Below are 5,707 nucleotides of genomic sequence, written 5' to 3'. Positions count from 1 at the left end.
GGGAGGGGGACCGCCCCTTTTTATCTGTAGGTTTCCTGTCCTGAAGGGGGCGGATCCCTCTCTCGTGGGTGCTGTCGTGGACTCAGGAAAATCCCATTACCGGTACGTAATATAGTCTTTTGAACTGACTTATGGATACAGCAATGCCAAATTTCTTTATTTTAATGGAGGGAGGGAGGGGAAGGCAATTTGAAATTTTTTTCTTTAACTTTTTATATTTTAGTCAGGTTAGAAGAATTAAACCTGCAATCGTTTAATTGTACTATATACCGAAATATTTCAGTAGTGTGAAAATCATGGTCTTCTATGTAGGCTTCACAGGGTTATGAAGATGGCAGCGGGTGGCCAATGTGTGTAAGCGCCATTTAAATGCTACTGTCAGAGATTGACAGCAGGATCTAAAGGCCCTGTCACACACACAGATAAATCTGCAGCAGATCTGTGGTTGCAGTGAAATTGTGGACAATCAGTGCCAGGTTTGTGGCTGTGTACAAATGGAACAATATGTCCATGATTTCACTGCAACCACAGATCTGCCAAAGATTTAGCTCTATGTGTGACGGGGCCTTTAACGATTAACTGCTACAGCCAGATTCACCTACTGCTGATAGACACAGATGCCATGTGTGGAGGGAACTCTGCCCCTGAGCCTCCATTACATATGCGGACCCCTGAACAAGACATTAATTCACATCCCTGTGAGGGAGATTAAAATACCTTACTCCCTTCCTACCAGTGTAGAAACATGAGATATATAGACAATATATATTTCGTAGTTGCCCAGTAGCCATGTCATGGCAATCTCATTATAATGGGTCCTACTCTTACTCTCTGCCTCTCTATGGGTTTAACAAGAAGAAAAAAAAAAAAGCCTAAATGTATGGCCGAAGCTACACTCACTCCTAGAGAATGAGAGCATCTGTGACTAATAGGGGAGGAGGGAGTTAGGAGTATAGTCAGGGAGATGGACATGACTCCATGTGAAATACAAGAAAGACAAAAAAAAAAAAAAAAAATTGACAGCACTCCATGTGAACAGGTTCATGATATCTAATAGCAAAAAGTTACAGCCGCACACTGAATTGTCAAAGTCTTCAATTACTAAAACAAGATCTAATAAAACATTTGAGATGTCATGCATATCAAAATGGCAATTTGCATATCTGCCCAGTAGCCACTTTTTTTTTTTTTACTTTTTCATCCAAAATTGTGGATACTGCTGCAGGGCTGTGGAGTCGGTAAGCCAAACCTTCAACTCAGACTCCTCAATTTCCCTTGCACCGACTCCCACATATATTGCTTATAGTTAAGTGAAACATTTATTGTAGTACATGAACATGTGTATGTGAACATCAGACATTTAATCATTTTTATGATACAATAATCAAGATATTTGGATAGAACATAAAATATATTTATTGGAATACAACTTTAGATCACAGAAAACTGTAATAAATTGTAAATATGTAATATACAGTGATTACATATATATCTTGTGTGTGTGTATATATATATATATATATATATATATATATATATATATAATTACATATTGTATTACATATTTACAATGTATTCGTTTTGTGTTCTAAAGTTGTATTCCAATAAATGTTTTATGTACTATCCAAATATCTTGATTATTGTATCATAAAAATGATTAAATGTCTAATGTTCACATTGTACTACAATACATTTTTCACTTAAATATAAGTAATATACTAAATGTTATTTAGTATGTTTTTGTTCAAAAACTGTTTTTTGCCACTTATTATTTGCCACTTTATTATTTATTATTTATTATTATTTTTGCCACTTATTAGTTTATTATATAGTGTTATATATAACACTATGCAAGTGGCAAAAAACAGTTTTCAACAAAAACATAGTAAATAACTTTTGTGCAGTCTATGAATTTGTTGTAAGAAATAGAATTGCCTCCATCAGATCCTCCTTTGCAGATGACCTCAAATCTGACCTAATAATGTTAAGGCTAGAGAACAACCTCTCTACAGTAACTTGGGTTGGAGGCAAAGCCGTAACCACATGGGCAACACCTCTAACAATTTCCGGGTATAAAGGAATTGCCTCATGCACAGTCAGTTTTGATGAACGGTTGAATTTTTCTATTTCTTTGAGAGCAAGTGAAAAATTTGACTGAACTCTGGTCAATCTGCTGCTATAGGAGACAGAGTGAAATCTTTTTCCTTGCGGCAATGCTTTGCCTGCTCCATGTCATCCAAATACTTGTCAAAGTTAAATTCCTCATCTGATGAGGATAAAGATATGGCAGCAGTAGCACGGTCAGGCCCCAAGTCCTCTTGCGCCTGGCAGTTCTGTAGGCCACTCATCCTAACTGCTACCTCACTCAAAGCTTCTTTTCCTTTAGTAAGCTGTTGATCATCATGCAGTATACGATAACTTGGGTCCACATAAACAGCCACCAGAAGAATTTTATTTTCCAATAGCTGTGTCTCTCTGTTTCATTGAAGCAGAAATGCCATCTGGGATTAAACCTCCTCTTTGGGACAGGCAAAATAGCAAGTTCTTCCACTCCCTTATGAAAATGCCAGGAGTTAAATCCTCAGCTTGTAATTTTTTAGTCACTGTAAATGGGCGATTAAGCAATTCCATCAATTCAGCCACCTGTGTCCATTGACCTTCATTTAATGTTACTTGAGTGTTCACCATATCTATAAGAAACATTTTTAGTTCAAGCAATCGCTCAGTTATTAAATAAGTGCTGCCTCACTGAGTGGCTTGATCAACAATTGCCCCTTTCCCAGCACGTCTCCAAGATGTAATTAATTTTAGGGGTTCTGGCGGGAATAACCAACTTCCTCACTTTTCCAACTAGATTTCCAGCATGTCCGCCCAGTTTCACACATCCGGCTTTTCGCTGGTTTGGCGGATACAGCGCACGCCAGTACAGTACGATACAGTACAGTGGCAGCGCCGCAACCTCCGGGTCACATGACCGCATGTGACCGGCGTTTGTCGCGCTGCCACTGTACTGTATACACTGTACTGGAGTGCTCCAAACTGGCGAAAAGCCGGATGTGTGAAACCGGGGTCCCTCTTGCAGACTCTCTCTTAGGCTGGAATCACACTTGCGAGTGTAAAATCGGTCTGATTCTCATGCTGGAAAGTCGGACGATTTTAGTTCACTTTTCATCAGTGTGCTGTCAGTATGCTGTCAGTGTGCAATCAGTTTTTACCCTCAGCACCTGCTACTCATGTACTGTTATGTACAGGAGCATTTACATTATTCTCTGCTACTTGCTAGAAATCTATTGAGAAAAACGCATGTCACTAGGATGGTCCGTGTGACATCCGTTTTTTTCACGCACCCATTGACTTGCATTGAAGAGACTCACGCAAGAAACTCACCAAAACGCAGCATGCTGCGATTTTTTTTCTCAGTCCGATTTGGACTGAGAAAAAAATAGCAGATGGGAGCTGCCTCATTGATTAACATGGGTCCGAGTGCAATGCGAGATTTTCTCGCATTGAACTTGTACGAGTTAATCGCAAGTGTGAAGCCGGCCTTATTGCCAGCTGCAGCGTGTGCACAACACAGCGCATGTGATGAATATTAAAGTGTTTTGAATCAGCTTCAACAAGATCATCTAATCCTAAAGTATCATTTTGCTGTTCTGTTGTAATATCTGTTTGTCCCTCAGTTACATGAACAGCACTGTGGCTCCATCTCTAACATACTGAATCCTAAATTTTCTTCTAGCTGTTGTTCATTACTCTCATTCATCAGTTTAATTGTACTTATGTGTGAAGCATTGTTAGTTACAATAGCAAGAACCTGTTCTTTTTTGAGTTTGTAATCTTGCAGAACTTTTTCCACTAAGGCCTGGAGAAACTGGCCGGCGTGATGACCTTTAATATCTTTGTTAGCAAGATACTGGCAGTAAATTTCTTTCTTGTTACAAACATATCGAACATTGATGTCAAAATAATTCAGTGAAATGCAGTGACTCTGGGCAGCCCAGCAAAGGCAATGGGTTTCAAGATAGGACGTTCAGACACTTTTTTGTTAGGATCCTCACAAAGAATGAGCAGTCAGTTTGTGTGGCCTTTTTCTAATCTGCTTTTGCTATTGAAAGCATTATTTATGAGCTCAAAAACCTTTCAGTTGATGCGGTTTTTTAAAAAGCTGATCTGCTTTTGCAGCTGACAAACGTATTCTCAAAAAACACAGCAAAAACGCTGTGTGTGAATATTGCCTTAGATCAGGAATAGAACAGCCATTTATAGGACATTTCATAACTTTTCCAAATTCCTATGAAATAATATTCAGCACATTCTGCATTGCACTATTGTTCCCAATTTATTATATATTTTAGGAGTCAGTGCATTTTATACCGACTCAGACTCCACAGCCCTGTACTGTGCCCCGCCGACACATCGTTAGATTTGTTGTAGCGTGTAAAGCCCGCTAAAGGCAGTAAATCAGATTACATCCAATGGATGTAATACCTTTGTCTGTTGGATGCCATTTTCTAGAAATTTTAATGCACAAAATAAAGGAAACATTTGAAGAAAAAAAAACCGCCTGGATCCGCTGGATATTTTCTATTTGTGCACCTATGAAATCCCTCCTAGCAACCAACTCCACTCTCCTTGTTCCTCCTTATGACACCATGCTGCTTAAGATTATTTCTCTCATAGATGAGCCATGTGGTAGTAGTATTAAATGCAGTTATAAATTCTCTATAACTCACAGTCTGAGTCTACAGTGCCTTTCCATATTATACAGTTTTTGCCTGTATCCTATACCTCCTGCTTTTAAGTGCTGACCGAGAGAAACTTATCACCAGCAGTAGGCAGGTTGAAACTGCATCAAGAGACTCTGCAGTTAGCGGATGACAGGTCTATGTCACCGATTATCACTGACGGCATTAGTTAGAATTCGAAGCAGAGAAAGTGCATTATGATAAGACTGCTTCCTCTGCAGTGCTAGAAGTATCATGGAAAAAGTAGTGTGCATTAGGGAAACCATCTCAGAAGGGAAGAAGAACCATGGCAGTTATGCTCAAGAACCTTTACGTTATTCATTAGTAACAAGCTCATACTACAAAAACATTCTGGAGTACTCTTACACACCTTTCACTTCTATGGGATTCACAGCTGGCTCAACTGTAAGTCCCATAAAAGTGAATCAAACGATCATGCATACACATACTATAGGTCAGTTTACACAGGAAACAGAGTCTCAATTTTCGCGACTTGGTGTGGGTCCTAGAGGTTGGATCATTAGCAATCACGTTTACTGCTTGTGTTGAAGACCTGAATGGGGCGCAGACAGAAGCCACATTCACACGGCAGCATTCTGATCAGTATGCTACATCAGTGTTTGTAAGCCAAAACTAGGAGTGAGACCTACTTTTCTTTCTATATAGGAGGAAGATTTTTAACTCTTCCTTGTGTTCGACTCAGAGCTCTTTTTGGTGTAAAAACACTGATCTTAAGATTGCTTTGGGAAAGAGGTAAAAAAATAAATATATAAATAAATAATGAGGCGACTGTTCTGAGAGAACATCTGGGCTGAACCTGTAAAAACTAATATACAGTAACATATTACAGATTTTGCACCATTCTTCTGCCGTGTCCGGCACATTTCAGAAATTAATGATCGTGGCTACTCCTTTTATAGGCAGTTCCTCAATTCTATGAAGGTCGGAATAAATGAGACATA

Source organism: Anomaloglossus baeobatrachus, chromosome 1, assembly GCF_048569485.1.
Source record: "Anomaloglossus baeobatrachus isolate aAnoBae1 chromosome 1, aAnoBae1.hap1, whole genome shotgun sequence".
In the NCBI taxonomy this organism is placed as follows: Eukaryota; Metazoa; Chordata; class Amphibia; order Anura; family Aromobatidae; genus Anomaloglossus; species Anomaloglossus baeobatrachus.
Note: the sequence above shows the minus strand (reverse complement) of the source record.